The 25,782-nt window shown below is 42.4% G+C and overlaps 1 pseudogene; it reads right to left on the bottom strand.

Moving 5' to 3' along the window:
- Positions 1-8,011: 8,011 nt before the first annotated feature.
- On the bottom strand, positions 8,012-8,530 carry LOC122738377 (annotated as a pseudogene).
- Between the last annotated feature and the right edge of the window lie 17,252 nt (positions 8,531-25,782).

The raw sequence follows: 25,782 nt of genomic DNA, 5'->3' as shown, positions 1-25,782 counted from the left end.
AACTTCTTCCACCCTTTTTGCCTGAGAAATTTTTACACAACCCGGGGTATACAGGCACCTTTTACTGTTGCCAAATTTTTCATAACCCCCACATTCAGTTACATCACCCCATATGGGGTCTGACCCACAGTTTAAGAAGCTTTGTTCTAACAGACTTTAGAAGAATTTGGACTTTCTTTGCCTTTAAGTTGAGCCATCTGACTGGAGGGAAGGGTTCTTTGTGATGGGCAATAAAGCAGCTGCTGCCACATCTGAAAGATACCTTTTTGTCCTGTCCTCCCTTAGAGAGTATCTTTACTTTTTTTCAGGGTTGGCTTCAAGGAGAGGTAATATAGTGAGGGTTATAGGGTTTAGAGCTAGAAGGAATCTTAGAAAGCATCCAGCCCTGCCTTTCCCATCCTCCATTGTAAAGATGAAGAAACTAAAGCCCAGAAAGGTCAAGTGATTTTCCCAGGGTTTCATAGGTAGAAGGAGCAAAATTGAGACTTCAACTCAGGTCCTTTGACTTGGCAGCCGGTGCTAGATCCATTATACCAGCGGAAAGAACACTGGGACCATGGTCAGGTAAACATGGCTAGCTGTGACCCTGGGAAGTAATTCAACCTCTCTGGTCATCACTTTCCTCACTCTATAAAATGAAGGGTTTAGAAAAAATGATCTCAAAAGTCTGTTCCATCTCTAACATTCCTTGATTCATTCTATGAATGGAAGGAATCAGACAAAACCCAAGTCTTTCTCACCTTCTAAGGCCCTCGTTTCTACTAGGCCTTTCAATCCCTGTTCATCTTAAATTTGAGTAACTCTTCCTTAAACCCCTCAAGGCTTTCCTGGGACATGGGTGAGGCAAGAGGTTTTAAAAGCATTATTCCTGGGGGTCAGCCTCAGGCCTACCAAAGTGCTGGCCCTTTCTGAGGCTCTTTTAAACCTGCACGGAGTCCTGTCCTACTCTCCTCCCCTACATGTGACTACTGGAATCAGCAAAAAGAAGGTTGACCAGAGCAAATCTGTTCATCTCTGAAAGCAGTTTTTAGGAAGGACAAAAGTCACATTGCATCAGACTTTGGATATCAATCTCCATTGTGACTCAAACTTCCTCTGAGCTCTTAGAACTTGGAGGCACTGATGAAATGGAGGTGAGGGAGGTCCTACAGTTGAGGGGGGTGTGTGGGGTGGATTTAGCTGGATTTTAGTGGTTTCTAAATGCTAAGAAAAAAACCCAAAACCAAAGCCTATATTTTAAGCTCTGTGTTAAGCTCTGTGTACGGGTGGGTCCTGTTCATGGAGAACAAACTCTAATGACAGGGTGGGTGTAAGTTGACTCAACCCTTGCCCCCATGTTATAGTCTGTGGTACATTTTCTCCTGGCCCAATGAGGTGAAGTCAGGGTTCTATTCCCTTTCCTTAGAGAGGAATATCTCCAGAACTTGCTGTGGTTTTCCTCCTTCCCTTTCTAGTCTCTGAGAGATCTAGGGCCATGGTTTCTTTTCCCTTCTCCCCTAGCCAAGGGTAACCATAGCAACTGGGGAGAGGAGCTCCTAGCCCCAGAGAGGATGATCTTAGCAGGAACTGTGGCTTTCTCCCACATCCGTCTGGGTGGTGGATGTGCCAGAAGCCAGGCCATCAGGACTGAGAAGAGGCTGATGATAAAGGGACTTTCCCTGTAGCATCTGTTGCTGCTGAATCAGATTGTCTGGCTGTTAGCTGGAATAGGGTGACACAGCATGAAGGGTGCTGTTTGTCTACGCGAACTGGTTGGAGAGTAACCTAGAGGATTTGCCTGGGGGGCACTTTAAAGATAAAACTAGAAACTGGAAAAACAAAATAAAACAAAGAAACAAGATCATATCCTCCACATCTAATTAGTCACCAAATCTTATTCATTCTTTTCCTTAATGCTTCTCTAGGCTGTCAACTCCAGTATGTTTTCACTGTGTGAGTTAAATAATTACTATAGACACAAGTTTGGGGTAAGCATATTATCAAATTTATTAATTTCTACTGGCAAGGGATTGACCAAGTAAGTGTGACCTTAACTTCTTGTGTTCCCCAGACAATCGCATGTGGTCCCAAGAGACAGAATGTGGTCCCAAGGAGGGGGGAGAGAGAGAAAGAGAGAGAGAGAGAGAGAGAGAGAGAGAGAGAGAGAGAGAGAGAGAGAGAGAGAGAGAGAGAGATACTGGGTTTAGAGCTAGAAGGAATCTTAACATCCAGTTTAACCTCTCCCATCTGCCATTGTAAAGATGAAGAAACCAAGGCCCAGAAAGGTTAAATGATTTTCCCAGGGTCTCATAGATAGAAGTAGCAAAATTGAGACTTGAACTCTGGTCCTTTCATTCAGCAGTGAGTACTACATCCATTATACCAGGGGAAAGAACATTGGGACATTCTGCAGGCACGTGGCTACTTGTCCAAGTTTTTTTATCCCCTTTGATAAGAGGCTGGTCATTGTACATCAATCAAACCTGATTGGGTCATTATACATCAATCAAATTTGATTGGGTCATTATATATCAAACAATTGGTTAGCATTATTTAAATCTAATTGGTGACATGATTTGAAGGTGGCTTATAGTAAAATAAAGTCCCAGGATGACAATCAGAGATAGGAATGCAAGACCCCTACTCAAACTGGTCAAAGAAAAATCCATTCAACTAGGTATGCTTTAATCTCATCAGTAAGTCCTTGTCTATCTAGACAAAAGAATCTGTCTCCACCTAAGGCTCCTTTTGTGAGTTTAGGGTCTGGGTTAGTAATTGACCATGATGAGATTTGACGAAATCTCTTAAGCAGAACTTCTTTCAGTGAAGGGGGAGGGAGAACTAAGAAAGAGAGATCTCTGGGTCCCCCAAGATATCGATTTTGTGGGGGGCCAGGGCAATGAGAGTTAAGTGACTTGCCCAGGGTTACACAGCTAGTCTGACCAAGTCACTTGATCTCTTTCACTCTCAGTTTCTTTATCTGTAAAATGAGATTAATAATAGTACCTGTGAAACATTTTGCACACCTGAAAGTTTTATAAAAATGATAGCTGGGGGCCCTGCACCCCCTTAACTTCCTCAGATTTTCCTATGGAGTTTTGTTCGAACCTCTCCTTTGCTCCACCTGATCACACTCAATCCGGCGTTATGCTTACTTGTGCAAGGATACCAAATCCTCCCTTAGTAGATTTTTAAATCCTTGAGGGTAAAGACTGTGCCATTTTTTATCTTTTCTTACAGTGTCCTTGCTGTCATGCATTCTGGAGGGAAGGCATTGGGTGTGTGTCCTTTTGTAACTGTGAAAAACCCAAGTAAATGTGAGGTGCTGTCAGTATCAGTCCTGGCAGATCCATTTTAAATTTGTATTCAACTTTTTTTTTTTAATTTGCCCAAAGGCTGGTTTTCTTTAGGTGCAGACTGAGTTCTCTCACTCAAGCAGAAGACCTGTGTTAAGCTGTATGACTATTTGGCTGATTTTACTCTTGCCAACACCACACAAAGGTCCTGTATTGGTATGAAGAGGACTCTACCCTACCCACCAGAGGCCCCAAATTACTGGCAAGAATTTTTTTCAGGGGCATTTTCAGCCAGATAATCATTCTGTTTGTGAACCTCTGGGCTAGCTAGCTCATCACTAGAGTCTGTTATGAAAACACCTTTAGTTCATAAAACTAGGAAATTAGGAGTCTGGGAACTTAGTGTGAGTCACGGATATTCACTGAGTAAACAGCAGCTTTGCTCCTTCGAGCCAGAAATGAGTGCTTGTTTTCTCCAACTCTAGGATGGTGCTGTTCCTTGGAATCAATGGAGGGGCTCCCTGGCAAGCACAGACTCATGAACAGTAAGTTCTGCCCAGCTGGGTTGTGGAGACAAGAGCTTGCAGAGTACCCACATAATTGGTCCTCTGGGGCCTCTATAGAGTTGATGTGTCAAGGGTTGGGAGGAGACTGGGAAATGGTGAGGAGGGTGCTCCACAGGAAGGCCAGAGAGGATCAGAGTTGGAAGGGAACTCAGAGGTCATAAAGCCCAAACCCCTTATTTTTCAGATGAAGAAACTGAAGCCTAGAGTGGTTAAGTGACTTGCCCAGGGTCACATGGTTCATAAACCTCTGAGGCAGGATTTAAACATAGGTCTTCCTCATTACAAGTCTGTCCACTATGTAATGCTTCCTGTTGGGTACCATATTTTGGGCCGGAGTAACAAAGACCAGGATTTGGAATGAGAGGGGTAAGTTTGGCAGTGGGGTCAAGAGCAGGTCACAATGAGAACTATATAAGGAGATCAGTGTCTGGAAAGAAAACTCTTCTTTGGTCCAAAATTCCTCTTCCATAAAATGAGGAAGTCAGACCAGGCAATCTTGAAGGTTCCTTCTCATTACAAATCCAGTTATCCTAGAATCCATATGCCACAGAACTGAAGTTGCTGAAAGGTGGTACTCATAGTTTAGAGGGTCAAGCCCCCGACAGCTCATGGAAAAGCTAAAATTGCCTTGATCTGTAGCCCAATCTTAATCTTGCACAGAGACTAGGCCCTACAGTCTTGTTATCCTTTCTCCAAAGGGTCTGCTAGTACTTGGAAGCAAATGTGGCTACCACATAGCCCTAGAAGGAGTAGGCTAGATGGAAGAGAATGGCAACACGTTGATCCTAGGAGTTCTGGGTTGTTCCCCCCACCCCCCTTCTTCACTTAGGCACCTTCTACAGGCTGGGTGAGGAGGAATTGTCAGTCTTTTTTTTTTTTAAATAGATTTTTGTTTCATCTTTGGTTTTTGCATTGCTTAGATTTCCTTATCCTTCCCTTTCCCTTCTCCCAGAGAATCATCCTTTACAACAACAACAAAAATATTTAAGAAGAAAAAGAGGAAAAAGAACAAAAAAAGCTTGGAGTAAAACTAATCAACAGATTGAAAAAAAAAACTATCATGTATGTAATGTCCCACATCTGTGGACTCCAGCCCCTACAAAAGAGCAGGGCTAATGTTTTCTCTTACCTTTTCTTTGGGGTCAAACTTGTTCTTTATAATTTTGTAACATTCACCGTCAACTGTTTTATTGTTCTTTCTACTTACATCATTATAGTTATTGTGTATGTTGTTTTCCTGGTTCTGCTTTCTTTCCATGCTTCTCTGTATCTATTAAATTCCTTGTTTTGTACAGCACAGTAAATTATGATATTCATGTGCCACAATTTGTTTAGTCATTCCCCAAATAGAGGACATCTACCTTGCTTCCTGTTCTTTGCTACCACAAAAAAAATGCTGCTATAGATATTTTGGTGTTTATGTATTTTTTTTTTGTCAATGAGCTTTTTGAGGTCTAGAAGTGGAATCTCTGAGTCAGAGGGCTTGGACATTTTATTCACCTTATTTGAATCATTTTTTTTTTCAGGGCAGTGAGGATTAAGTGACTTGCCCAGGGCCACACAGCTAGTAAGTGTCAAGTGTCTGAGGCCGGATTTGAATTCAGGTACTCCTGACTCCAGGGCCGGTGCTTTATCCACTTTGCCACCTAGCCGCCCCTTGAATAATTTTTAATTGCTTTACAAAATGTTTTTGTTTTTTTTTTTTTACCAATCCACAGGTCCACCAATGATGCATAAGTGTGCCTGTCTTTCCACAGCTGCTCCAGACTTGACTGTTCCCATTTTTTTGTATGCCTGTCCTTCTTTACTGGGGATTCAAAATGAAGTTCTTTTCATTCCCTCTTCCCCAGCCATCTTCTCAATAGTCTAGCTAATTACCTTACAACTATATGCATATCCTTTTTTTCAATTGTGAAATCACATTAAATCAACTCTGCTATTGTTTCTGGAAGGGCTGTGTCAACCTCCTCTAGGATTTCACTCCCCATTCCCTAAATTCCTTTATCAAAATAGACCCTTTCTGGTTATCATTCCCTAGTGTGTATTGTCTCCTCTATTAGAAAAAAAAAGCTCTTTGAAGGTGGGATCTGTTTTTGGTTTTGTTTGTACCCTCATTCCTTAGCACAGTTCTTCATACTATTAAGTGTTTAATGATCCTTTTTAATTTATGCATTCATGCATAGGTAGGTAGCTTGTGTTATATTCTGAGGGTCTACAGTATGTCTGAGGGTCTTAGGTGAGCAGTCTCCCTTTTCCCTCTCAGTCAGACTTCTTCCCTTCCTTAGGGAACTTGGTGACATCACTAAAAGATATCATCAGCCCAGCTGTATTAGAGGTATGAGTTACAAGCAGGTTCTGGCCTAAGGGATGTGTTTCCTAAATAGGATGCTTTATACATGTTCCTTAAGTGTATTCCTGTAATGACAAGCAGGATGATGTCAGAAAGGCCCGGAAAGACTTGAATGAACTGATGTATAGTGAAGTGAGCAGAACCAAGAGAACGCTGTGCACAGAGACAGCAATATTGTTTGATGAAGAACTATGAAAGACTTAACTATTCTCAGCAATACAATGATCCAAGACAATACCAAAGGACTCATGATGAAGCATCCTATCCATCTACAAAGAAAGAACTGATATTGATTGAACACAGACTGAAGCATGCTATTTTTCACTTCCTTTCATTTTTTTCTTTTGTTCAAGTTTTCTTATACAAAATGACTAATATGGTAATGTTTTACATAATCACACATGTATAACCTATATCTGATTGCTTACTGCCTCAGGGAGGAAGGAGAAAAAGGAAGAGGAATAAAATTCAGAACTCAAAACTTTAAATAAAGGAGTATTTCCTGGGGAAAAAAAAGTGTATTGTCCATTTATTTTCTGTCCGCGTGTGTCCATTCTTCCCAGTGATGCTGGGTCCTTTAGTTTATGGGAGGAAATGTTTTATTATTGCTTTTCTTATTACGCTATTTCATTAAATGTCTTTATTTTGAACAAATTGTGTCCCCTGGCTGACTATTAAACTCCACATCAATGGAGGCTTGTAAGCCATTCGTTTAGGAGTGTGGGTTCACAGAGCACAATGAACCTGGGGTAGCTGTCTGCTAGTGGCCTGGCCCTTGAAGTTGGAGAATGTTCTCAGTAGCTATAAAAACAAAAAGCATTAACAAATTTTTTTTTTTTTAAAGAAAGGAAAGGGGCAGCTAGGCGGCACAGTGGATAGAGCACTGGCCCTGGAGTCAGGAGTACCTGAGTTCAGATCCGGCCTCAGACACTTAACACTTACTAGTTGTGTGACCCTGGGCAAGTCACTTAACCCCAATTGCCTCACTAAAAAAAAAAGAAAGATCCTCCAGTCCCAAATATTCTTCCTGAGAAAATTGTGCAGGCCATGAGCTATGTGCCTGAGTAAGGCCAATATTCCTTTTGATGTTGTCATTGCTCCAGCCAAATTGGTGTGCTAGGTGTTCCTATATCTTCCTGCCCTCTGCTTTCTCAGCATTTATGTAGCTTCTCTACACTATTTCAGGCAATCCATTTCCATCTCTTGCAATTCTTTTTTTTTTTTTTTAGTGAGGCAATTGGGGTTAAGTGACTTGCCCAGGGTCACACAGCTAGTAAGTGTTAAGTGTCTGAGGCCGGATTTGAACTCAGGTCCTCCTGACTCCAGGGCCGGTGCTCTCTCCACTGCGCCATCTAGCTGCCCCCATCTCTTGCAATTCTATTCTTTCTTCAAGGCCCAGATCAGGGGCCACAGTCTTGCCTTATATCCTTAGCTTAAAGGAACTGCATCCTTCCTCAGAATTTCTTATGCCCTTTGCCTTTTTCTTTATTCTGTCCCCATCACATTCTATCTTGCATGAAATTCTTCTGTGTCCATGTTGGAGCCCTACCATTACATTGTAAGTTCCTTGTTCCTGTGTCTTGCACATAGTAGGTACTTGTTGAATTGAAGTGAATTGAACTTGTAAAAGGTTAAGGAATTTTTGTCTTGTGGGTTCTATATTATCATAGCAGGGTTATTCCTGGAGGAGGTCTCTTTTCTGTGACTGACTGGGGACTGCAAAGATAAACATTCTTTTTTTGTTGTTTTTGTTTTTTCAGAAGTCAAACAGCTTTATTCTAATGCAGCAAACTTTGGGGAGCAGAGGTGGGGGCTGGCATTTAATCTCCCTCCTCGTAATCGCTGGTGCCGGCTCCTCCCTGGCCCTTCTTGGCATTCTTCCTCTTAACCCTGCCTGCCGGGCCCCCTCCGTAGGGTGAGCACAGGGAGAAGTCGATGTACTTCTGGGAGTCCAGTCTCACTATGAAGAAGGGGATGTTCACCACCTGCTTCCCGACCCTGATGTGCCTCTGGCGGATCAGCACGAGCGCGTGGTGGATGGACTTGGCCAGGCCCAGCTTGAAGACCTGCGTCTGCAGGCACCGCTCCAGGAAGTCCTCAATCTTCAGGCCCAGGATGTAATCCAGCTTCATCTTGCCCTGGTCCAGGACGCCGATGGGCACCAGCCTCCGGAGCAGGGCATTGCCTTCGCCTTGCGGATCTTGGCCAGCGTGAACTTGACCCGCCACACCTCGCGCTTGTTGCGGAGCATGACTCGCCGATCAGCTTCAGCTCCTGGTCCAACCATGACGCGGCGTCACGTACGTCTTGTGACACACCCAGCTCCTGGCAACCCGCATCTTGGCCTAGCGGGGTGGTCTGGCTCGCGCCTCCCCGTGTTTCAGAACCGACCTGAAAAAGAAAAGATAGACATTCTTCAGCCTAGGGCAGGATTCTTAGCTGCCTCTCCAATTTTAAATCAGATTATTTCAGTTCAATTGAAAATTGTTCTGTGAGAAACTGTTCCTGGACCAGCACTTTTAAGCACTGGGAGATATACAAAGATAGACAAAAGACAGAAGAAACATGATTCTTGCCTCCAAGGATCTCATAGTCTAAGTGGGCAAATAGGATTTAAGTATGTAGAATATTTAAGTAATAATTCAAACAGTGCACGTGGATAATTAAATGGTAGGGTAAGAACTCTAGGAATTTAGAAAAGGAAAAGAGGAATATGGGCTGGAGTGTTCAGAAGATGTAGGACTTGAGCTGGATTCTGAGGAAGAGAAAGAGAAGGATAAGGGTACAGCACCACAGCCTCATGTATGTATGTATGTATGTAGTTTTATAATTTAGATTGTATAGACTTTATATGAGGTCTTACAGGCAAAGGATCCTTAAAACCTTGTTCAGTGGGTTCTCCAGGCATTATTATCCCTTATTTCATAGATAGGAAAATTGAGGCTCAGACTCAGGAGGCGAAATGATTTGTCTATGAGGACACCACTAGAAAGCATGGGAGACAGCAGTGAAATCCAGGTCTAGGACGCTTGTCACATTTCTATTTCTGCCTCAGGTAGAAAATAAGAGATATTTAATTTCTGCAAATGTTGGAGTAATGGAGGATAAAGGGAAAAGGGGGAGCATTGAGATTAGGGGGAAAGATTTTTTCCTCCGGTTTTTTTTCCCCTTGCTTCCCTCTAGGAAAAGAACATTTTAAGAAAATTTGAATTTAGGTAGAATATTTCTTAAAAGCACTCTTTGTTGGGGGAGCTAGGTGTTGCAGTGGATAAATCACCGGCCCTGGATTCAGGAGGACCTGAGTTCAAATGTGGCCTCAGATACTTGACACTTACTAGCTGTGTGACCTTGGGCAAGTCACTTAACCCTCATTGCTCAGCAAAAGAAAAAGAAAAGAAAAGCACTCTTTGTAGTTCTAACATCACTGTATTAGCTTAGAAATACATATAAACATATTATTGAAGATGGCAGAGGAAAGGCAGTGAGCTCCTGAACTCATGACACGATCTCTCCAAAAAACATCCAAATAATGCCTTAGGAAAATGCCCAGAGCAGCAAAACTCACAGAAGAATGTGCTGAAATCATCTTCTAACCAAGAACGGCTTGGAAGGTCAGAAGGAGGGAGCTGCTGTGCTGATGCAGGAGTTAAGCCCAACCTCACAGTCACCCTGATACAGATCCAGTCCCAGGAAGGCCTCACCAGAGGAGACCCCCCCAGAGCCTCTGAATCAGCTGAAGCGCCAGTGTCATCTGGAACTAAGTTCACAGTCTGGTGAGTGGGCTGAGCCCTGGGAAGGGGGGAGACTACAGGGGTCTATGCTAGTGCTGAGGCAGAACTTGGATTTTACACCCTTGCTGAGAACCAGGAGGTAGGCTTGAGTAGCAGTGGGCCAGGTGGGGGAGGGGCACAGGCTCATCAGAGCTAACAACCACAACACACAAAGCTGGTTGATTAGCAAGTTGGTCTGGGGTCATCTACAGACCAGGAAACAGGCCAGGTGAGTGAAGAACCTGATTCTCCTTAAATCATACCACCTGGGACTTCTTAAGCTTGGGATACTGCAGCCTGGAAACAGTGTCCCACTTTAAGGAGCTAAAAGTCTAGTAAAAGAAGGGCAAGATGAACAGACAGAGAAAGGTGAGGACCATGGAAAGTTTCTTCAGTAACAAGTAAGACCAAAGGGCACCCTCAGAGGAAGATGTCAACATCAGGGCCCCTATATCTAAAGCTTCCAAGAAAAATAAAAATTAGTCTCAGGCCACAGAGGTGCTCAAAAAGGACTTTGAAGATAAAGTTAGAGAAGTAGAGGAAAAAATGGAAAGAGAAATGAGGGTGATGTAGGAAAGACATGAGAAAAAAGTTAACAGCTTGAAAAGTCAAATTAGCCAAATGGAAAAGGAGGTACAAAAGCTCTCTGATGAAAATAATTGCCTAAGAATGAGGATTGAACAAATGGAAGCTAGTGACTTTATGAGAAACCAAGACACAATAAAAAAAATCCAAATGAATAAAAAAATAGAGGGCAATGTGAAATATCTTCTGGGAAAAACTGTGGACCTGGAAAATAGGTCCAGGAGAGATCATTTGAAAATTATTGGTCTACCTGAAAACCATGATCAAGGAAAGAGCTTAGACATCATCTTCCAAGATATTCTCAGGGAAAATTGCCCTGAAATTCTAGAAGAAGAAGCTAAAATAGAAATGGAAAGAATCTACCGATCACCTCCAGAAAGAGATCCCAAAAGGAAAACTCCTAGGAATATTATAGCCAAATTCCAGAGCTCTCAGGTCAAGGAAAAAATATTGGAAGCTGCCAAAAAGAAAGAATTCAAGTACTATGGAGCCCCAGTCAGGATAGCACAAGATCTAGCAGCTTCTACATTAAAGGACCGGAGGGTATGGAACATGATATTCCAGAGGGCAAAGGAAATGGGATTACAACCAAGAATCACCTACCCAGCAAAACTCAGCATAATCTTTCAGCAGGAAAAATGGGACTTTAATGAAAAAGAGGACTTTCAGATATTTGTGATGAAAAGACCTGAATTGAATGGCAAATTTGACTTTCAAATACAAGACCCTAGAGAACCATAAAAAATTGGAGCTGGGGGACATACCTGGGGTCATACAGTGGGCGACTGTCTTGTGTCTGAGGCTGGGTTTTGGCTGAGATCCCCCTGGGTCCAGGGGGTATGCTTTGTCCACTGTGTCACCTAGCTAGGTGATAACATCTTTAGGGTTAAATTGAGGGGTGAAGGGAATCCACTGGGGGAGGGGCAAGGGCAGAAGTGAAATCCTACATGAAAGAAACAGGAAAAGGCTTATGGAGTGGGGGAAGAGATGAGAGGAGGAGCAGGACAGTAAATGAATTTTACACTCATCAGAAAAGGCTCAAAGACCTTAAACTCATCAAAGCTACCTCAAGGAAGGACTAACAGACACACCCAACTGGGTGTAGTAATCTGTTTAATCTGGGCAGTAAATGAGCCTATCACTCATCAAAATTGGCTCAAAGACCTCAATCTCATTAGAATTGTCTAAGAGGGAATAATGTACACACTCAATTGGGTGGAGTAATCTCTCTAACCCTGCAGCAAAATAGGAGGGGAAGGGGATAAAGAGAGAGGGGCAAAAGAAGGAAGGGCAGAGTGGGGGAGGGGACAGACAGAAGAAAATTCCTTTTGAAGAGTGATAGGATGAAAGAAGATGGATAATAGAATAAATATCATGGGGAAGGGAATAGGATGGAAGGGAAACAGTTAACAATAGAAATCATGAAAAGGAGAAAAGGGGGAAAATTGTACAAAAAATATTTATAGCATCTCTTTGTGGTGGTTAAGAATTGAGAATCAAGGGAATGTCCATCAATTGAGGAATGATGGAAAAAGCTGTGTTATGTGACTGTAGTGTAATGGTCTTGTGCTACAGGAAATGACAAACAGAATGATCCCAGAAAAACCTGGAAAGACCAATGAACATAGATGTATAGTGAAGTGAGCAGAGCTGGGAGGACATTGTGTGTAGTGACAGCAGTATTGTTCAATGAACAATTGTGAATGACTTAACTACTCTCAGCAGTGCAATGATCCAAGACAATCCCAAGGAACTAATGAGGAAGCTTACTATGTACCCCTATAGAAAGAAGTGATAAAAAGAACACTTGTGGATTGTACATACATAACCTGGTTGGGATCTTGTGGAGGGGGGAGGAAACGGAGGGAGAAAAACTTGGAACTCTAAATCTTATGAAAATGAATGTTGAAAACTACTCCTGGGGCAGCTAGGTGGCGCCGTGGATAGAGCACCGACCCTGGAGTCAGGAGGACCTGAGTTCAAATCCAGCCTCAGACACTTAACACTTACTAGCTGTGTGACCCTGGGCAAGTCACTTAACCCCAATTGCCTCACTTTAAAAAAAAAAAAAGAGCAAGCTATTACAAGTATATTATCTTATCTGAGTATCACCACAGTTTAAGCCCTACTCTAGCTGGTTCAGACCTATCTCTATACCTATCTCACATCACTCCTCCTCATGAACTAGAGAACTGCATGTTCCAAACCAAATGTGTCTACCTGCTCTTCTCCATACACACCATTTCATTTCCTGCCTATGTCTTTGTTTAGACTGTCCTCCATGTGAAATGCTATCTACTCTTACATTCCAAATTCAGTTCATGTCACCTCTGACATGAGGTCTTTCCTAATTCCACCAGTTATTAGTATCCCATCTCTCTTGAAATTACCCTGTATATATTTTGTATTCATATATATCTGTATGTGTTTCCCTCCAGTAGACTGTAAGCTCTTTGAGGATAAAGCTATTTTCATTTTTTGGCATTTAGAAGCAACTAGATAGAGCAGTGGATAGAATGTTGGGCCTGGAGTCTGGGAGAAGTGGGTTTAAATCTTGCCCGAGGCACTTATTAGGCAAATCACTTGATTTCCTCAGCTGTGAAATGGAGATAATCATAGCACCAGGGTTTTTGTGAGGATCAAACAAAATAAGATTTGTAAAGAGATTAGCACCATGCCTGTCTTCTATTAGATACTTAGTAAATTCTTACTCCTCTCCAACCTTTCTTTTTACCCTATCACTTAGCGTAATACCTGGCACATAACAATTGAAGAGGTGCCATAGGTATCATTAACTCTGTTTTACTGATGAGGAAATTGGAACTTGGTCACAGCTAATGTTAAAGGTGGAATTTGAATCCAAGTCTCCCTGACTTCAGTCTCTCCATTATGCTTATTCAGCAATTAATTATAAATTTGCTAATTGGATTTAGTTTTAAATGTTTTAATTTTTTTAAAAATGAGAAGAGCTACCAGCTGTTGAACTTTAATGAACCTATTTAAATCAGTGACAATATCCAGCCAATTCTACCCTCCCTGGCCAAGACCCCTTTGGACTGATTACCCCAGAGGGCAATCAGCCATTGGCTCTTTGTTTGGCAACTTTGTAGGGTTTATTAGAGCAAGTCTGGCCTGAGTTCTCTGGGGCCTCTGTTTGGGGACTTGGCATAAGGGCCATTTCTTAGGTCTGTTCAAAGGAGATTGTCTCACTCAGAATCTCACTGTATTTATTGACTCCCTTTTCCCTATTAACCTCAAATTTTCCCTCTTGGTGCCTTCCTGGTTGGTGTTCCTTGATCTTTGCCAGATGTCTAGGGTTGGCTTTTTGCTTTTTACAAGTAAGTCAGCTTATCTTCTTCATCCTAGGAGTGTCCCATTGGATTCCATACCAGACACTCTTATGTCCCTTATAACTCTATATCTACCCTGGTTTGATGCCTTTCTGTCTTTACTTGCTATGAATAAGATTTGCCATAGATGAACTATTTGGGGCTCTATAGTTATTTCTCCAAGAACGGTGAAGGGAGATCTGCTTATCCTGGGGGCATGGCCATTAAGGATCCAAGACAGTTCTGGGGTTTGAGTCCTGGCTCTACAGCTTATCAATTATGTGACCATTGGAGAGTCACAATATTTCATCAATTGCATTCAACAAACATTTGAGGGGGCAGCTAGGTGGCGCAGTGGATAAAGCACCAGCCTTGGATTCTGAGTTCAAATCCAGCCTCAGACACTTGATACTAACTGTGTGACCTTGGGCAAGTCACTTAACCCTCATTGCCCCAGGAAAAAAAACCCAAAACAAAAACAAAACCAAAAACAAACATTTGAGGATCCTCCTTTGTGTACTGTGTCCTGTGGTTTGAAGATCAGCACTGTCCTTGCCCTCAGGGAACTTATATTCTATAGGTCTAATCAGTTCTCTTATTTGTAAATGGATTACTACTACTTAAAATAATAAAAAAACCTGTTTAAAGTATCTTAGTAAAAGAATATTTAAGAATTCAAGGAATTCTCCTGATAAATTTAATGAGCTGCCTTGGTGAACTTACTGGGTTGTGAGCCTTCAGAGCCTTTGATGGGCATCTCCACGTGGGGAGTGTTGGCATGCCATTCATGCCCTGGTGAGACAACGAGGGACAATTCCTGATTGGGTCTCAGGGATTGAGCTTGTTCCCAAGATGATTGACTAGGATTCTGAGGAAGATGGATTCTTTTAAGGCAACTGGTGGTACAGTGGATAGAACATTGGATCTGGAGTCAGGGTGACCTGAGTTAAACTCCAGCCTCAGATACTTATTAGCTGTGTGATTTTGGACAAGTCACTTAACCTGTTTGCTTCAGTTTCCTCAATGTAAAATGAGTATTATAATAGCACCTACCTCCCAGCATTGTTGTGAGGATCAGATAAGAAAATATTTGTAAAATGCTTTAATAAATACTTGTTCCCTTTCCTCTTCCCCCTTGTAACCATGAATTGGAGAGTTTGAGAATCTGTTTACCCAGAGAAGGGTAATTTCCTGGGCAGTGTTATTCCAAAATCTAGCCTTCTAGTCAGAAAAGGGAGATTTCTTGGGCAGTGCCAGCTTTGGGAATGATCTCAAAAGTAACCTCAAATTCAAGAGAGAAGGGTATTTCCTAAACAGCAGACCTCTTAAACAAAGAAGAGTATCGTCAACATGTTACCTGTAGAACCAGTAAGAGTTAAAGCTTCATCATAGGGAGGAATAAGGCATCAGGTCTTTGTCATCCCCCAATATTATAGTAAATGATTAGGACAGCTCTGGTCAGAAGGGAAAGGGGCTACCTGCCTAGCAGCCCTTAAGTATATTTCCCTTACAAGTGAATCCAAGTCTACTTATTCACTTCCCCAAAGGGTATTTGCCTCCCAAGAGTAGAACAAACAACAGGGGGCACTAGTAGTCTGAGAGGAACGATATAGGATCCTGTAGGAGAGCTAAGGATTCCCTGGAATGTCAGAGTATTGCTCTGATGGACCCCAAGTTCAGTTTTTTTCTGAGGGGAAGTACTATGAGTGCCTTGTGTCTTTTCTGTAAAATGTATTATGGGCCTGTTTATGGGCTCTTGTGAATCCTTTCTGTCTTCTGTCTTTCTTTCTATGTGGCAAAATAAAAACAATCCTCTACCTGATATCCATTTCTTGCCTTGAATACTTATACAGGATCTGAGAAGTCTTTGTATCCACATTTGTAGAAACTTAGACACAAGCGATGATTAGAGATTAATTATCCCAGAGTAAAATCTAGATGGGGATAGAAAAGACTTTCTTATGGCAGTAACTAAAAGCTAGAAACCTACGTAAACTCAGAATTGGGGAAGGGAAGAGACGAAAGAGTAGGGACTGGGTCTTGGGTTATGGTTGTGAGGAAAAAGATTTGTAAAGCATAAAACACTTCATAAATGTGAGTAATTATTATTGTCAACAAATTGAGTTCCCACTGCGTGAAGGTAGGCCTGGGAGTACAAAATAGCATAGTCCTTGCCCTTGAAGGACTCATAATCAGGTTGAGGAGACAGGACATTCATTCATTCATTATTTATAGTTTATTGATATTCTTTTCATTTATTTTTTACATCACTGTTATTTCCCACTTACTCCCCCTCTCCCATCTCCCTTGTAACAAATCAATATAGTAAAGCAAAACAAATCAACACAATGACCATGTTTTATTATTCACCTCTAGTCTACTACCTCTCAGTTAAGAGACTGGAGGAATGCTTTTCTATTAGTTTTCTGAAATTGTGTTTGGTTGTTGCATTGCTCAGAATTCAGAAGTCAGTGATGTTTTCCTTTACAAGATTGTGGTCATTGTGTAAATTATTCTCCAGAGGGGACATTTGCATAAAAACCTAAATTAACACAGGGTAGCATAAGCTAAGTACAAATGAGTGGGAGAGACAATAGCAGGAGATCAGAAAAAGGAGATATATCACTGACCACTTTACACAGGATGGTGGGCTTAAGATGGGTATAGGAAAAAGGAAGGACTGCAGTAAGCAAAGAAGAGAGAAAGGATATATAGGTAGGGGGAAATAAACTAACATAGGGAGGTGGAAATGCTCAGGGTGAATTTAGGGTAGAGGATGAGTAGTACACATACACATACACATACACATACACATACACATACACATACACACTACCCTTGTTCCTGTTTCTCTGACCTATTGATCTCTGCTAGTTCGCTGGGAAACTTGGTCCTGAGACCTGTGCAAAATCTCTTCTTTTTCTTCATTTTGCCTCTGTTTCTGAGTGTACTGAGGGCAAGATCATAGCAAGGTTCCTGTCCCTTTAAGTTATAGCTGCAGCTTGGATGGACTCTAAGGACCCCCTCCCCAGTGGCTTTTCCCTTCCCTTTATTTGCATAAAATTTGCATGACAATCAACCTGGCTCTGCTTAACTTAGAGAGTACTGGAATCGCCTTCCCCAGTTGATGTTGCAGAGCAGTTTCCCTCAACCAAAGAACCCTTTTCTCAGTTAAGAAAGTACACTTGCGCTTCCAAGGCAACAGTCTGGGAAAACATGGCTCTTGCCAAGCTGAAGGAAGCTCACAGTAATGGCCCAGGACCGCAGGGTGTTCGAGAATAGGAAGGAGGAAACAGACATGGCAAGAGGCTGGGACATGGACAAAGAGAGAAGCTGACTTGACACCTGAGAATCCCTACTAGCTTCCCAGGGCTGAAGGATGGAGGGCACACAGAAAGTCTAGATCTGGAGTCAAGTTGGGGGTTGAATTTCTGTCCCTGCCATTTACTACCTGCGTATTCTTGGGCAAGATATTTCTCTCCTTCGGATCTTAAGTTTCCTCATATATAACATGAGGGGGTTGGAGTGAATGTCTCTAAAGACCTTTTCCAGTGCAGCTCTATGATCCTGTCACTGCACTATGGAGGTCAAAACGGCTCCATGAAAAGAGCGCTGGGTCTGGAGTCGGTAAGACCTGATTCAAATGTGGCCTCAGACACTTACTAGGTATATTGACTTACCGGCCAAGTCACTTAACATCTGTTTGCCTCAGTTTCTTCACTTATGAAATGGGGACTATGGAATATGATAATAGTTGTAAAGCACCCAGCACATAGTAGGTACTTAATAAATGCTTGTTTCAGTGGATGGAGTGCCAGCTGTAGAATCAGGAAGAACTGAATTCAAATCAAGGTTTAGACACTTACTAGCTTTGTGACCCAAGACAAGTCACTTAACCCTTGTTTGACTCAGTTTTCTCATCTCTAAAATGAATTGTAGATGGGACTGGTAAACCACTTTAGTATCTTTGCCAAGAAAACCCCAAATGGAGTCACAAAGAGTTGGACATGACTGAAACAACTGAACGACAATAATTATTATTAATATCCCCTTCTTGGGTGAGACTTGAACACTTAGTGTTTTGCTGGTAAATGTTTAACAACCATCTGCCTCTGCCCTCCCCTCAAAAAAAAGGAACATATGACATACTTTTAAGTTTAATCTGCATTATCAGCATTTTCTCCATTACCTTCTTAAATCTAGGCAAGTAACACAATAAATCAAACCCAGATTGTATGGGTTTGCTGATTTCCACGGTGTAAATGCTCACAAAGAAATTTAACAATCAACCTTTTGAAGTGGTTCAAGCTGGATACTGCATAAATTCTCTTGACCCCCATTTTTCACACTAGAGTCGGAATTAGTCTGAACTATGAGTGACTCGTTTACTCGAGTAATTATATTCTGGCCTCTACAAAGCTCCCCACAGAATACCCTTCATTCTGTCCATGCTGGAGGAGGAAAGAGGGGAAAATTGAGGCTGGGACCCTTTAACTCATTGCTTTTCTTCTACCTGTAGATATTGACTTTAGGAGAGGATTAACTTTCCTGGCTCAGGAGTCTTCAACCCTGCTTGTCTGTGCAGTAGCCAGTAGGAAGGCAGGAGAGATTATCTTAGTCTATTAGTCTAGAAAAGGAATGAACCAGCATGGTGTAGAGAAAGAGATACTGTCACTTGACACTTTGAAAGCAAAGTTCTTGGAATTGAGTCCCAGCCTTGTTACTTACTAGCTCTGTGACACTGGACAAATTCATTTAGCTCTCTGTTCCTCAGTTTCCTCACCTGTACATAACATTGAGTGGGGGAAGCTCCCTGATAAGAATACATGGGGGGGGGGCAGCTAGGTGGCACAGTGGATAGTGCACCGGCCCTGGAGTCAGGAGTACCTGAGTTCAAATCTGGCCTCAGACACTTAACACTTAGTAGCTGTGTGACCCTGGGCAAGTCACTTAACCCCAATTGCCTCACAAAAAAAAAAAAAAAGAATACATGGGAGTGGATATTTTCCTCTAAATGGTATCTCACTGATAAACTGGATGAGGTGGGTGGAAGACAGAAACAGGGATGGTTTCTGGAGCCTAGGCATAGGCTCCCCTTCCAGGCAAGATATCTCAGGAATTTAAGGGATGTTTCTTTTGAAGAGCAAGAGATTTTACTGATAGTCAAGATTCCCCCTTTACTAGGCTTAGCTCAGTTTTGCCTCAGGGCAAAAATCTCCTCCATTGATACACACACAAATAACATATATGTAAACATAAACATGTATGTATATATACAGAGAAAACACATGTATGTAGAGAAGATAATATATACAGAGATAATAATATTACAATATTAGTATTATTTTTTCTTTGCTTGTGGGCTCTCATGTTTATGGGAACTTGCTCCAAGGAGGGTATGATTTCAATATGGCTGTAATATTTGGAACTCCAAATGGAGTCATTTATGCTGCTCTCTCCCCTCATGTTTAGCCTTGCTGAAGCAGGTTTGTACCTTAAGTCCCTTTATAAATATCTGTCCTCTCCCCAAATCTTTACCTCTGCTTGTATTCACTAAACCAGACAGGGATTTAACAGTCACCAAATTTTCTTTTCTTTTTTTTGGGGGGGGTGGGGTGCAGTGATGGTTTAGTGACTTGCCCAGGGTCACACAGCTATTAAGTGTCAAGTGTCTGAGGCTAGATTTGAACTCAGGTCCTCCTGAATCCAGGGCCAGTGCTCCATCCACTGCACCACTTAGCTGCCCCCCCAAATTTTCTTTCCTTTATAAAGGAAGAAACAGTGATAGCTGAAAAGAGAAGGGGAGGGGGAAAAACAGTTCCTTTGGTTAACAAGATAGTGGATGGCTGCTGACTTCCAAAGCAGAATCAATTTTTCCTCCTGAGCTCAGCTCTCTTCCAAAGGGAGAAAATAGTGTTCACTATTTTAACAGAGATATCAGCTCTGAGTTAATCCCTCTTTAGCAGGCAGCTGCTTTAGTCTCCATCAGTTCTTGCAGGCTAGGTGGAAAGGCTGCTTCCAGTTCCATGGTCTGGATTTTGAGTTTGTTGAGTCATAGAGGAAGGAATAGGGAAGCTGAGACCAATAGATCAGGCACCCTGCTGGAGGCTGCAAATGGCTGCTTGTTCTGGTTTCCAGTTACTCTTTCCCAGAAGCCTCCAAAAACTGTCCCCAAAATGTTGGGTCTCCCATTTCCATTACTGTGCTATTCAGGTTTCAAGGAGCTCATGAAACCAGAGCTATGAATAAGATGAGTTAGAGTAGATTATCAGGCCTGACACTATTTCCTCCTAACACCACAGTTGGTTGACCTTGCTTCTAAATTATCTCTGAGGGGGTACGACAAGGAGGAAGCTTGGACCATATTTTACCAGAATCTGTTCTCTCTTACCCTTGTCTAGCTCTGACAGTCAGAACTATTAGGGGCTTTGGTAAAACTCAGGTATAGGTCTGAGGATGGAATTCATAGTATTAGGATTACCACCCACCTCAGCAGCTCAGTGGCTGGGATATTTCTGCAATGATGATGCCATTGTTCCTCTTTGTCCCCATGCCTTCATTTAGATTCCTGAGACACAGCTTATGTTCTTCACAGAAACCTGCCTGCCTCTCCTATCTTGTTCATTTTTCTGGTGTCTGTCCTAAAATTATCATTTGACAGTTTATTTTTTATTAACCTCTGGACCCTCATAAACTCCAATGAAATCTGAGTGTGCTGTTGCTTTCTTTTCCCTCCCCTACATTCATCTCTCTTCACTTTCTGGCTCTGGAGACTCTCAGAAGAGACCTCTGCAACCAAGGACCATTGGCTCAGAAGATCTCTTCTTTCAAATCTGCACTGAGTCACCCTAATGTGGGGGTGGGATAATGGCAATGTCTTGATATCTTGCTGCTCCATGTAAAGAAACCATTTATTAAGCATTTATTATGTGCCAGGTGTTCTGCAAAGCATGGAGGATTACAAATATAAGCAAGCCAGGCGAGCCCTTCTCTCAGGGAGGTTATATTCTAATAGGGAAACACAACACTTTGTGGCAAAGAGAGTTAGAAAGGGGGGAGGGAAGATATGAGCAGCATGACTTTGTGGAAGTGGATAGAAAGTGACATGGACACCTTGTCCCAGGTGAAAATTCACTTATCAGACCCCAAAGGCAGAGTTCAAGGTTTGGCTAGGAAGGGTATGAGGAAGATGGCAGAATATAGGGGGCATGATAATCCCTTTCCTGTGTCTTTTCCAAGTCACATGGAGGAGCCTTTTAATTCTCCAGTAGACATTCAGCTCAGGGGCTTCCCCACTCTTTCTAAAAGGTCAGTTTTTAATTCTTGAATTTGGGGGTCACTCTAGAACTAAGTTTCTTGCTCTCTAGGAGTTTGGTGAAACCTATAGACTCTCAAGATGTTTTTTTAATCATAAAATTCACTCCCCCACCATTTTCTGGTCGTCTCCAAACCTTGATGGATGCTGTATGTGCTGGGTAGACATGCATGAATTGTAGCACATCTCAGGCAGCATTCTGTGCAGAGACAGGTGAATGAGAGTGATAAGCTGATAGGTTGAAGTCAATTATTAGGATTATGAAGAAAACAAATTATATTGAAATAATTATAAAAATATTTTTTAAAATTCATGGATCCTGAGATAAGAACCTCTGCCCTAGAAGCAACCCCCAGTGCCTGTGCTATCCAAGCAAGGACAGATTGGGAGATCAGTGCATTTGGAAAATATTCATTTTCACTTTTGCAAAAGAGTTGGGACTCAAGCATAATGTGCATGAACTCCCCTCTTGGACCATGTGGTCAAGAACTGGTCTGTTTTTGCCATGTGCTTTTTTTTTTTTTTTTGCGGGGCAATGAGGGTTAAGTGACTTGCCCAGGGTCACACAGCTAAATGTGTTTGTTTGTTTTTTTTTAAATAGATTTTTAGGGGCAGCTAGGTGGCACAGTGGATAGAGCACTGGCTCTGGAGTCAGGAGTACCTGAGTTCAAATCCGGCCTCAGACACTTGACACTTACTAGCTGTGTGACCCTGGGCAAGTCACTTAACCCCCAATTGCCTCACTAAAAAAAAAAAAGTGACTTGCCCAGGGTCACGCAGCTAATAAGTGTTAAGTGTCTGAGGCCGGATTTGAACTCAGGTACTCCTGACTCCAGAGCCAGTGCTCTATCCACTGTGCCACCTAGCTGCCCCATGGGCAAGTCACTTAACCCCAATTGCCTCACAAAAAAAGAAAAAAGATTTTTATTGATATCCTTTGTTTTGACCTTGCCCAGATTTCCCTGTATCTCCTCTCTTGCCACTTACTCTTGTAGGAACTCTTGATACATTTTCACCACTCCCATAGTTTCTATGGTTTCTTTGATTGGGAAAGACCACTATCAGTAATTCTCTTCTACAATAGAGCAGGAAAGAAGGTGGTAGGTGAGCACAAGGAACTCCCGGTTGTTTCTGCCCTAAAGCAGAATTAATGGTTCCTGGTGACACTTCCTTCTCCCTGAAATTAGATCACTCTGCTAGGCTCTGATCTCTCCTCTGAACAAAGAAAAGGTAAAAAGGTTCCAGAGGGTCCACCATAGTCTTCCTGTTGTCTCTTTCCTGGTACTATTGGATTTTCCTCATTCCTTCCTCCCTTCCCTTTCCTCTACCATTGCCCTAATTTCTCACTCCTGGTCCATGAACAAGCAATGTCCCAGAGTTCTTTGCCCCAATTCACACTTGGGTGAGGCTTTTATTCTGTAAGAAAATAATGGGCTTTTGCCAATGTCCAAAGGCCCCAGATTGATTTGGACTGATTGGATTGACTGAGAGTGATTGACTTCACTGATTAACCCACTTAAAGTTAATTCAATTGAAGCCACACCTGTCTGACTCTGAAGAGGGTATTATTCTCAGATCACCTCAACGAGGGACCACCCTCAAGTCCAGTGGACCAAAGGATTTGGGTGATGCTAGCCAATTAGCTTGAAGCAGTGTGTAAGGACTGCTTTTTCCAGGGGATGCGGGAAGGGGCTTTCATAGACAGTTCCTCCCTCGAACAGCTGGTGGTGGGAGAATTGAGAACGCTAGGCTAGATAGGTTTTTCTTGGCTTTCTGACCCAGGTGTTCTCTCTTTCTTCTAATAAATTCTTAATGCCCCCAAACTGGTGCTAAAGCTTCTAATTTATAAGTAAACCCTGGCTAGCTTTCCCTATACTTGGGACAGGAATAAGGCGACCACACATTTAATTTTACTCCTCACAATTCTTATAGCTTACAAGGTTTCTGTCTCCGCCAGGCTCCTGGTTCTATGTGCTAATAATCTTCAGCCTAACATATTGTATCTCCTTGCACTTATCTCTAACCCTCACTGGCCTCTAGGAAGCTTCACTCCCCCACCATTTTCTGGTCGTCTCCAAACCTTGAGGGGTGCTGTATGTGCTGGGTAGACATGCATGAATTGTAGCACATCTCAGGCAGCATTCTGTGCAGAGACAGGTGAATGAGAGTGATAAGCTGATAGGTTGAAGTCAATGCACACTACCTCTCATGGAATCATAATTCTTTCCTACTCTAGCTAGGGCCCTCATTCCACTCCTTTGTTCTTCTTGCCTCTTGTCCCTATGCTTTTGATGTTAATCCGTTAACTTGATGTTCTACAGACATCCTGATGATAATAGCAGCTCACATTTATGTAGAGGCATTTGGGTGGCCTAGTGGATAGTCTTGGGCTGGGAGTCAATAAGACCTGAGTCTGAATCTTGCCTTAGACCTTTATTAGATGTGTGACCCTGGGCAAGTCACCATATCTGTTTGCCTCAGTTTCTTCATCTGTAAAAGGAGACAATAATAGTGTCTACCTACTAGGGTTGCTGTAAGGATCAAATGAAATAATATATGTAAAACATTTTGTAAACATACCATTGCTAATCTTACAATATAAATTTTAGCTATTATTCTTAGGTGGTACTTTATAGCACCTGGCATCAAAGACAGTGAACATAAAATGCTTTAAAAACATTAAGATATGAATTAAATCACACTATGTAACAAGGCAGCTAAGGGAATCCAGGGCTTGGAGTCAGTAAAGACCTGAGCTACAATCTGGCCTCAGACACTTGTCAACTGTGACCTTCGGCAAATCATTTGACCTCTATTTGGCTCAGTTTCCTCTATTGTAAAACAGGGATAACAATAGTACCTACTTCCCAGGTTTGTGAGGATCAATGAGATGGTATTTATAAAATGCTTGGCTTTACTGTGTGTGGCACACAGCAGGCACTTAATAAATGTGTGTTCCCTTCCTTTCCCACTGTATAATGTGTCATTATTATTACAAAGCACTGTCTTCACAATAACCCTGTTGCTTCTAGGTAATATAAATTTTATTCCCCTCACTTTATAGATGGGAAAACTGAGAGTTTAAGTGACCTGTCCATAGACCCACAGCTAGCAAGTTATGTAGCTATCTCAAACCTAGGTCTTTTAAGTCCCCTTCAGACTGCTTAAATGTCTTAGCCACAGTCACACACACCTAAGTGGCAGGGGTACACTTTTGATTCCAAGTCCAATACTCTTCACTCTGAATTAGAAGAAGCTATTCTCAAAAGGAATGGATTTTGTGGCTCTGATCAGGCAAGGTCAATGGTGAGAGAGAGCTAAGAGTCCATGCTGCAGAGACACTTAACCTAGGAGAAGGAGGAGGAGTGAAATGTGCTACCAAAAGCCCCAAATATTACCAAATTAATACCTGAGCATCTTTGGTCATTCCTTAGCCTGCTGGAGTATTCCAGCTTGCCCAGGAAGTTCATTCCCCTGCTGAGCTTGGGCACGCACCTTTCTTGCTTCTCATTTCTGTTTTCTTTTCTTTCTTTCTTTCTTTTTTTTTTTTTTTCGGGGCAATGAGTATTAAGTGACTTGCCCAGGGTCACACAGCTAGTAAATGTCAAGTGTCTGAGGCCAGATTTGAACTCAGGTCGGTCCTCTTGAATCCAGGGCTGGTGCTTTATCCACTGTGCCACTTAGCTGTCCCTTCTCATTTCTTTTATGTACCAACTTAATACCTTGTTGAGCATTTGCCCCTGATTAATCTTGCTATAACTTCTCAAAAGCAAAGTCTAGGAGCCCCTTTGTCCTGAATGGAAAGAGGCCAGGTTGTGTGTCCTCATTTCCTTCTACCGGTTCCCTGGTAGCACCTTCTCCCAGCTGCATGAACTCACATTCTTACATCTCCCTCACTCTCTCCAGCCTCCATAATCAGGTCGGAGTAGGAATTCTTCCTCCTTGTTTTACCAAAACTGGTCGTCAGAATGGCAGTAGTGACAGCTTAGGTGAAAAGTACAACTGTTTGGAATTGGCCCCTCTCCCCAGTCCTGTTCCATCTCATTTGCAGGGCTGCAGGGATTAGTTTAGCATTCTGCTGGTCTGTGTGCTTCTGTTCACAATACCCTGTGGTGCTTAGTAGAGTGCCCCACAGTGCTCCATGGAACCTATGGTCCTTTGCTCAGAGCAGACTCAATAATTATCAATATGTGTTAGGTGAATGTTTACTGAAGCAAGCAAGGATCCCTCACTTCCCTCTGTCTCTCCGCAGGCTAGTTGATAGGTAAAGAGACCCAGGCTACATGGGCCAGGTGTTACAACCCTGACCTGAAGGTGCCATTAATACCAGTCTGATACTGGATTAATGCCACTGCCCTCACACCAGACTGCTCTGCATCATTGCTATTACTCAGTGTTCGCTGCAGGCTAGACAGTGTTACTGTCCAGGCACAGTGGGGCACTATCTTTCTTTTCTTTTCTTTTTTTTTCAATTTAAAAATTTTTTTTTTTTTTTAGTGAGGCAATTGGGGTTAAGTGACTTGCCCAGGGTCACACAGCTAGTAAGTGTCAAGTGTCTGAGGCCGGATTTGAACTCAGGTACTCCTGAATCC

This window comes from Dromiciops gliroides, chromosome 2, assembly GCF_019393635.1.
Source record: "Dromiciops gliroides isolate mDroGli1 chromosome 2, mDroGli1.pri, whole genome shotgun sequence".
Classification (NCBI taxonomy): domain Eukaryota; kingdom Metazoa; phylum Chordata; class Mammalia; order Microbiotheria; family Microbiotheriidae; genus Dromiciops; species Dromiciops gliroides.
The sequence above is the reverse complement of the archived record's forward strand: the minus strand, read 5'-3'. Positions and strand labels throughout refer to the sequence as shown.